This window comes from Cryptomeria japonica, unplaced genomic scaffold, assembly GCF_030272615.1.
Source record: "Cryptomeria japonica unplaced genomic scaffold, Sugi_1.0 HiC_scaffold_397, whole genome shotgun sequence".
Lineage (NCBI taxonomy): Eukaryota > Viridiplantae > Streptophyta > Pinopsida > Cupressales > Cupressaceae > Cryptomeria > Cryptomeria japonica.
The window spans coordinates 1-9,605 of NW_026729218.1; positions in this window are offsets into that span (position 1 = coordinate 1).

The following is a 9,605-nucleotide window of genomic DNA, read 5'->3' on the forward strand; positions in this document are numbered from 1 at the left end:
GTTTGAGTTAACACTGGGATAGCATTTTGTAATTCATTGTCATTTTTTAGAGGTGGAAGACCATTCCAGTATTCATTCCAAAAATTAACATTTTCCCCATTGTGAACCTCCCAAGAGATGTAAGATGTCACTATTTCTCTAGAAGACATCATGAAATTCTACATAGTCGAGCCAAGAGGAGGGTTGGAAATAGTGAATAAGCTGGATGGATTTTGAGAGTCAAGATACTTGGCTTGTATTATCTTACACCAATTTGAATCAGCCTTGGAATACATATGCCATACTAATTTTCCTCCAAATGCTAAATTTCTCTTGGACATATCATGTAGACCAACTCCTCTTGATATTTTAGGTAGGGACATACCTTGGAGGGAAATTAAAGGAATTTTCTTTGCATCATTCATATTTCCTCTCCATAGAAAGATCTAGATTAGTTTTCCAATTTGTTCAGTTATTGATTTACGAACTTTGAGGACAACAATAAAATAATTGGGAATTACTTCTAGCACTATTTTGATTAATAAAATATGACCTGAAAATGAAAGCCACCTAGCTTTCCACAAAGAGATTCTAGATTTCAACCTTTCTATCACATTGGAGCAATAGGATGACTTATTTTTGCCCATGAAGAATGGAATTCCCAAATAGGTACAAGGAAAATCTTCACTTTGAAAGCCTAAAATGTTGATGATCTACCTTTTGATATATGCTCTTGTGTTTAATACATATACCTTTGATTTCTAAGGATTGATCTTTTGCCTAGAGATCAACGAATACAGATCTAAAACTTGTTTAATTTGTTTAGCTTCTTGGAGATTAGCTTTGCCAAATAGGAGAGTGTCATCTGCAAAAAGTGAATGTGATATAGCAATGTCAGTGTGAGGGATATGTATACCTTTCCAAAGACCTTGTGAGTGTCTGATTCTGATTGATTTGCTCAAGGCTTCTACCATTATAATGAAAATAAATGGTGTTCAAGAGGGTCCCCTTGTCTGACTCCTTGAGTAGCAGAGAAAAATCTTGTTGGCGTCCCATTAATAATGACGAAGAACTTGGTTCCTACAAGGTAGGGTAGTATACATTTGCACCACTTATTGCAGATGCCAAACCGTTTTAGGACCTTCATTAGAAAATTCCAATTTACCATGTCATATGCTTTCATCATGTCGAGTTTTACAATGCATGTTGGTAAATGGTTCTCTTTAATGGAATGAAGGCCTTCATGTGCAACAAGTGTCCCTTCGAGAGTCTCTCTTCTTGGTACAAAATTTCCTTGCTCGGGAGAAATGAGTTTAAGAATGAGACCTTGAAGACGTAGAAATATAGCCTTTGTAAATATCTTATAAATAGTGTTGCACAATTAAACGGGCCTAAATTTTGTAAATGTCTTGGGTTGTTTTGATTTTGGCAAGAGTGCAATATTTGTGAAATTAAAATGGCTCAATATTGGTCCATGTTTTTGAGATTCTTCAAGAGCTAAAAGGAGATCCAAGCCCAAAACATCCCAAATTCGCTTAAAAAAGAGAGTTGTGAAACCATCTGGACCTGGAGCTTTGCCTGAAAGAAAGGAGAATACTACCTTTCTTATTTCTTCCAAAGTGAAGGGTTTCTTTAGTGATGCATTATCTGCCTAAGAAATAATATTGGGAATTATATCCAGCAGTGCTTGTTCGTCCTACTTATTGTGTGTTAAATTTGTTTAAGGTGGACCTAGCCGATTTGTGAAGAATTTAACCCCCTCATTCTGAATCTCCTTGGAATTGACTAATTTTTTTCCTGATAAGCAGCCTTGAATTGAAAACATTGACTGAGATGCTCTTTTAGTTTGGGCAAAAACATGAAAAAGCTTGTTATTTCAGTCTCCATCATGAAGCCATAGTTCTCTATACCACATTTTATCAAATTTAAATGATGTTTTGTGATCTACCTTCTAAGACAACTCTGAAATATTTAAAGAGATTGCATAATGATTTGAGTTGAAGAGAGGTAGGATTTCCGAGGATAATTCATAAGAAGCTAGCAGCTAATTATGTGATACCAAAAACCTATCAAGGGGCTTTGTTATTTGCAACAAATCCTTCCTCCTATTAGTCCATGTGAACTTACCTTTCTCAGGCACAATATCTTCTAGAGCATTATCTAATATGAAAAATCTGAAATCATCCATAGAATTTTGAGGGTGACTTATTCCTCCTTATTTCTCATGCATAGAGACGATGGCATTAAAGTCTCCTACCAATATAAAATTTTCAATGCCCAATCCATGAATGACATCCGTCAATGTTTCCCATAAATTCATCTTATCATTTGTTGAGGATGGACCATAAATATTGAATATAGAAAATCTTAGATCAAAGCTCACTATTGTCATATGTTGCCAGTTATTTGCACAATTATATGATTCGATAGATAAAAAATTTGGGTTCCACAAAGTGGTTAAGCCTCTCAAGGCTCCTTGAGATGGAACATGAACTGGTTTCCATTTAGCCCACTTCATCACTGAGGACTCCTAGGTTTGTTGTGACAATTTGGATTCTTGTAGTAGTATGATATCTTCCCCACAAACATCCAGTTGACATTTGATTTGGGCATGTTTATTAGAGGAATTGATGCCTCTGACATTCTAGGATAAAATCTTCATTGTACCTGAGGAGAGCAGCATGCCCTCCTCATTCTTTTGCTAAATGAGAAGTTTTTGTCTCTTGGCCCAGTTTGTTGTTGCATCAAAAGATCGATCTGTCAATGCCCAATACAAACTGCAGAGATATGGATCACACAGGAGGTGGTTAGTCCCTTGTCATGAATCCCAAGGGGAGCACTGACTATTTTGCCAATAATCTCCCCCTTAGCGTTACCCGAGGGGATTCAAACCTGTGACCCAACACTCTTATACCATTTGTTAGCCCAGTTTGTCGCTACGTCAAATGACCGATTTCTCAACGCCCGATACAAACTATAGAGATAAGGATCGCATGGGAGGCGGTTAGTCCTTTGTCACAAATCCCAAGGGGAGTGCTGACCATTTTGCCAACAACTTCCAGCATAGTCAGAACTCCTTCTTCAATTTCTTCTTTCAATTTAGTCATCTTTGTCTTTCTCCCTCTCTTGGCTGGATTTTTCTTGACCTAACTTTGAGACGAGGGAGATTGTGCAAGCGATAATGTCTGAGAATAATCAAACTGAGGTTGTGATTAAAAATCTACTCATACATTGTTTTCCTATGAGGCTACAATCTCAAACATATTGTATTCCTATGAGAATTCCTGACTGAGAGGAGGTTGTGACGCTTCAAATTGAGGAGAGATAGGAATTGAGTCTTTAGAAGCATTTTGTTATCAATTTCATCAAAGAGATCAGAACCTACTATGAAAAGAAGTTTCTTAGCCAATTCCTCAAGATTGTTTGGGAAATTACCTTTTTTAACAGGGGCTACCTTGCCAATATCCTCACACTCCTCTGAACAATTTTGTTTGGTTGGCAAAAGGGATCAGGTCTTTATTATGATGTTGCTGAAGGAGAAAAGCCAAGTTAGTATAACAATTCCTAGCCAGCCTTAAAGTGAAGCAAAAAGGTGCTTTAGGAATCACCAAACGATTAAGAATGATATCCATGTACTTTACCAAAAAGGAAGGAGAGACTTGAGAAGCATTGTTTTTGAAGTCCTTGAAACTTATAGGGAAGAACAATTTGTTCTGGTAGGAAGAAAATACAGAATTATCCATTGAACCTATAAAAGGGTCATAGGATTGAATATTCATTTGTTGCTCATAAGTCTTTGTATCACTTACAGGTCCTTTCATTACACACACGTAACTTCCCACCATACCCGTAATTGGTTGAAGCTCTGTAGAAGCTTGATCAACTCTTTGTAAGGTGTGTTGTCCTTTATGAGACTCGGATTCTGATAGGAAGTCCTTTTTGGTCTTAGGAAGAGGCGAATGTTTCAAACTCTATGTTGGGTCAGCCTGAGGGTACAGTGTTGTATCATGGTTGAAGTCATGACATATCCCACATACATTTTGAGAATCTTCTACCAGAATTTGTTGATCCCATTTACCAAATTTGGAAGATAACTGCATTTGGGTAGGAACTTTTTTATCTATGTCAAGTAGAATATAGACTCTAACCAGTTTGGAAGGATTCTTAAAAAAGGCCATGTCATGTTTGATGAAAATCCCAATTTGATTTGTCATAATTTCGATCAAATTAAGTTCTTTGTATCCTAAAGCAAGGGATTTCAGTTCAACCCAAAAGGGGACAAATCTAGTTTGGAAGTGGGCAGATGTAAAGTTAGGCGTCCAAGGTTGCATGCACAAACCAGAACCTTCCAAGATCCCGCTATGAGAACTCGAATTAAAAAACACCAAAAATAACCCTTCTGATTGATCTAGATAAAATAAACAATAAATCCTTAAGAACATCTAAGTCTAGGGTAAAATCCCATAACTTACAAATTAGTGCATGCTGCCGTAGATCCTATATTTGAGTCTGAAGTTGTTCCTCAGGGAAGGATATAGAGATAGAGCCTTGTTTATTTAACCCTTTCCTTGTGTTGTGAGAAAGAACCACATCAACCTTTTTCATTCTTCTTGCATCTCCATTGGAGATTAGGCTTTGGTGTTTTCCCTCGACCAGATATTTTGCTGCCTTTATCCTTTTCAGTCTTCCTTCTACATTTCTTTTGAGGAGGAAAGGATTTACGCTCTACATCACCAGGCTTATCCAGGTTAGCTTTTGGATAGAAGGGAGCCCTATTGAGCTAAAGACACACATTATCTTCCACTGCAGTTGTAGAAGGAACAGAAGACTCCGCATGGGGGTCTTTCTAAGCCGCTTTAGGGTAATAAAGAGGAACCCTAACCTCCTCATTACCATTATGTTGTGAAGACCCATACTTCCTATCATTTGTTTCATGATGTTTAAGCATATTTCGTGACTGATCTGGATTCCTGTGTGAGTTAAAATCTCTGGAGGCATTTAAAGTATAATCGTTCCAGAAACCCTACATGTGCCTCAGGTTGACTTTCCTCGTGGCAGATGTCAAAGACTTCTTGTTTATACTTCCTCAGATGCCTTTGATGTGTGCCAAAAGGTAACTAGGTGGGTTTTTTGACCTATGTATGGGAAATATTGACTGCTCAAACTGGTGAGTTCGCAAACGAAAAGTCTTGTCATTGTCTGCCAAGCGCCCAGAATAGTTCCCTTTTCTTGAATGATGTGGATTGTATTGCTCAAAACCCCTATACCCTTGCCATCATCTGTCATTGTACTACCCTCTGTAATCCATCTGTTGAAAATTTTGGAAATTTTTGCCTGCCCAGGGCCATCCGTCATTTCTGGTTCCCATTAGGGTGCTTAGATGTAAAGTTATTTTTAGTTTTAAATGTCACTTATTATTGATGTTAAAGTTATCTTTATTAATTATTTATGGGCTAACGTTGTTTATAAATAAAAGTATTATCTTTGTAGTTTTAAATTCATATAGCTATCTTATATACATCTATCTAATAAATGTTGAGATATCAATATGAAGCTATTTTATATATATAAAACATTTATCTAATAAATGTCTACAGATATAAATTTGAAGCATTTTATTTACATAAAAGTTATTTATTTTACTTTGGAACTATTTTATTTACTACATACAATGAGACATAAATTATGTGTCATTTATTTTAGAAATATTAGGTTTATTATAAAATATTACCATTCTAATATGTAAGTGGCTATCAAATTTTAGATAAAAGATAAGAGCTTTTAACATGTTCATGTCATTACATTTCACAATTGGTTGTCATTATAGAATACCTCTCAACATTAATTTATATAGAATGTATGAGGATATGTGTATAAAACAATATGTAAAAAAATAAATGTATCATTAATTTAAATTTAATTTAATTTAATTTAATATTAAAATAATTAATAATAAGGCATAAATTATTATGTCAAGAGGCATAATTATAATGACATGGAAACGGTTCAATATAATGGCTTGAGTGTGTTTACAAAAACTATTAAGAAATGAACATTTATTTTAAATAATTAAAAACACAAATACAATGCCTTTCAATGGTGACGAAGTAAAGGAGCAGAAGAGTGCAAATCGCAGGTGGAAAAAATAATAAAAGTGAATCCCATTACTAAAGATGGTGCACAGGAGTTGGTGAGTCTTTGTTTTGGTCAAGGGATGGAGATGGTCATGGAGGACAATGGAAATAGGGTCACAAGGATTGCAGTAGGAAACATGAACATATCAATCTCTAAGGAAGTTGTGAATATTGTCATACTAGATCACTTTTTAGACATAAAGATTGAAAGAACAAAGAAATAGGTCATTATCACAAAATTCATAGGAATCTAGCCTACTATGGAGGAAATCAAATGGTGGGTGTCTCACATCTATGTTGGGATGGCACCTAAGATTAATTTCCTGGCACTAGGGTTCATTCAATTTTTTATTTAGACAAACCTTGATAGGGAGAAGGTCCTCAAAGGGGGTTCATTGGATGGGGCATTTTTGGAAGTGAAAATGAGGTGATCTCGAGTGGCAAGGTTTCCTATCAAATCTTGAAATTGTAAGGAATTGATATTATCAAGAACATGTGGCTCAAGTAAGGCTTTTTCCATGATTTCATTATGAACGAGTGATGTCGTAAGAAGCTTGAGGATGGAAATGTGAGCAGGATTTTTTCCAAGGTGATCGAGGATGTTATAATGAAATGTGGATGGAGTGGTGGAGGAAGAAGGGGGAGGAGGAGGATCCCCTTGTATAGTCACCCTTCCTCTGCAGGTGGTTACATTGCAATTAGAGGAAGGGGAAGATGCTACTTAGATAACAACTCTCCCTCTTTAAGGTGTGGTAGGATTATCAGCTCCCTTAATGGTAATGATGTTAATGTGATCATCAATTGCCTCTATTTGACCAGTGAATGAGTCAAAAGATGATATAGTATTGGTGTAATCATAGGATATAGAATGAGCTGATGAGGCTTTTCGGCTATCATGCTTATGGAATGGATCCTTATAGATCTTAATATTTTCATTGGAAGTATTTGATTTGGCCTTTTCAACTTCAACCTCTCCTCTATCAATAAATCCTTGGTGTAATTCTTTAATTTCATACACTTTTTACTGTCAAGACCTTTAATGTGGTGGTATTCACAATATTCGTTGTCATTGTACGACACGGGTTTGGGTTGATTCTCATCATAGGATCGTGTGATAGGGTATTGAACTATGTTTTCCTTGACTAGCTATTGAAAAACAACATCAATAGATTAAGTGAGAGGTGTGTACTCATTCTTTTCTTAATTATTGGATCAAGGTGGTTTACAGGTGACAGAAATGTTAGTGTTGGTCTTGGTTTTATTTTATTGAGGTGGAGGATTGCAAGGTGGATTGGATTTGGGAGGTGTATTGGATGGTATGTAAATTGTTTGGACATGCCTAGCATCTGTCACACCATCATTTACCACATTCTTATTTTTGGCCCAAAAATTGGGCTTGTCATTAGAGGATGAAACTAGGGACTCCTTTTGATAATGTTTAATGGAACCTTGTTCTATTAATTCTCTTTCTAACCTAGTAAAGCTTTCTTAGTGACTTATTCAAAGTATTCAAGGCATTTTACACACAACTAGAAGGACATTTTGGGAACAAGGTTACAAATAAAATAAAAAATTGTATGCTTCAGAGATGTCCCGATGAAATATCTTAACAAGGTGATTCCATCTTTGTAAAAAGTTGGAAAAGGTTTCTCCATTTCTTTGTTTGGTATTACATAAGTCCATCATTGATGCATCATTCTCAATATTGCATCTATAGAGGACCATAAATTTTTCAGCTAGGTTAGAAAATGAAGTAAATGATCCATGTGGCAAGTTTGAGAACCATGTGAGACCAAGGCCCCCTAGACTCTTTGGGAAAAGTCTTGTTAGGTAGACGTCACTATAAGAGACCTCTTAACAAGCAAAGAACTCCTTGAACTTTTCTTGAGGGTCTCCCTTTCCTTTATATTTGACAAATTCTAGAATTTCAAAGCTGGGAAGGTAGGGAGCCACAAAAATTGATTTATCAAAAGGATAAGGACAAATTTCTTCAAATGTATAAGCTTTATTTTGATGTCCATCCTTTAGTCTCTTCAGTAAATTTTTCATGTCTTGGATCTCTTTTTCCAAATCAATAAGTTTACCTGGTCATTAGGTTGTTTATGGTGAAGGGGACGATATTCATGGTATTGATTGGATGTAGGTGGATGGTAGCGAGAGGTTGGGGGAATGCTAGAACCAATGTATTGGTATGTTGATGTAGTGGCATGTATGGTAGTAGCAAATATGGTATTAGGAGGTTAGGATAATTGAGTGGTGCGTGAAGACTTTTGCGAATGAAATTTAGCCATATTGTTTAAAGATACGAAGGCAACTAAGGACAATGTTCATGCATACTGTAATATGAGAAATATAGACTATCATCATTAAGTATGGCATTAATTTGATGATATAACTATCCTAGGAACTATATTCTTTTTTTTTTTGTCTTAGTTTATGGTGATTATCACTGCACTTAACTAGAGTTGTAGTTCCACACAATTTACTTCTAATTTCTATGAATTATTTTCAATAGAAAAAGAAAGGGAGTATATGCATAATATTGCATACCTCTTATATCAAACTCATCTATTTTGTTATGGCAAAGGACTGAATGTAATATATATAAATTGAAACGAAGAACTAGCCCTAATTATGCTCAAATTTCATCCTTCATTAGTTCATATACCCATATCCACAAGACCCCTAGTCCTTAACTATAGTTATGACTTTTTTCAAACCAAATTTGAAGGGGGCCCTATTCTCCATATTGTCTTGATTACCAAACAACAAATTATACTTAAATATTTGAGCCAACAACAACATCCAAACACTCTTTTCCATTGAAAATACATTTCCCCTTTCCATAAACAAATACAAACAAATATAAACACAATTGGGTGTCTGAAAAGCTAATAATAAAGTTGAAATAGAAATTCTCCTCCAAATCTATAGCAAAGCTAAAAAATTAATTGTTTATAATAGAGCATATATGAATATACAGACCATATGAACATATAAAAAAATAGTTTGGTACTTCGTCAACCCCTTTTCAACTTCCTACATGCACAATTAGATATTTAAGATTGATGGTTAGAGGCAATTAGCAAAGTTGTGAGAAATATTACACTTCAACCTTGTCTAACCATTGAGGCCTAGTTTCTACACGGTTTGAGAGGACAATACAATAGTGAAATAAGTTTTTATAGCTTTATTTTATCCTTTCTCCATGCCCAATATTGAAGAAAAAAATTATTCCAAACCCAACAAGGAGAAAATGAAAATAGCCAAAATGGAAGAGCACTAAAAGGACATGTGGGTTTCAAAAATTCATTTTATCAACATATTACATTTGTATGTATTGGCATGTCTACAACTATCACAGCTATATTCTTTCTTTGTCCAGTATAAGAATACTTATCTTTTTCTACAATACTTGTAATTGTCATTCTATATTTTGACAATCTATCTCTTCTAGTAATTTGCATCTTTTTCTTGACAATCAACAACAAA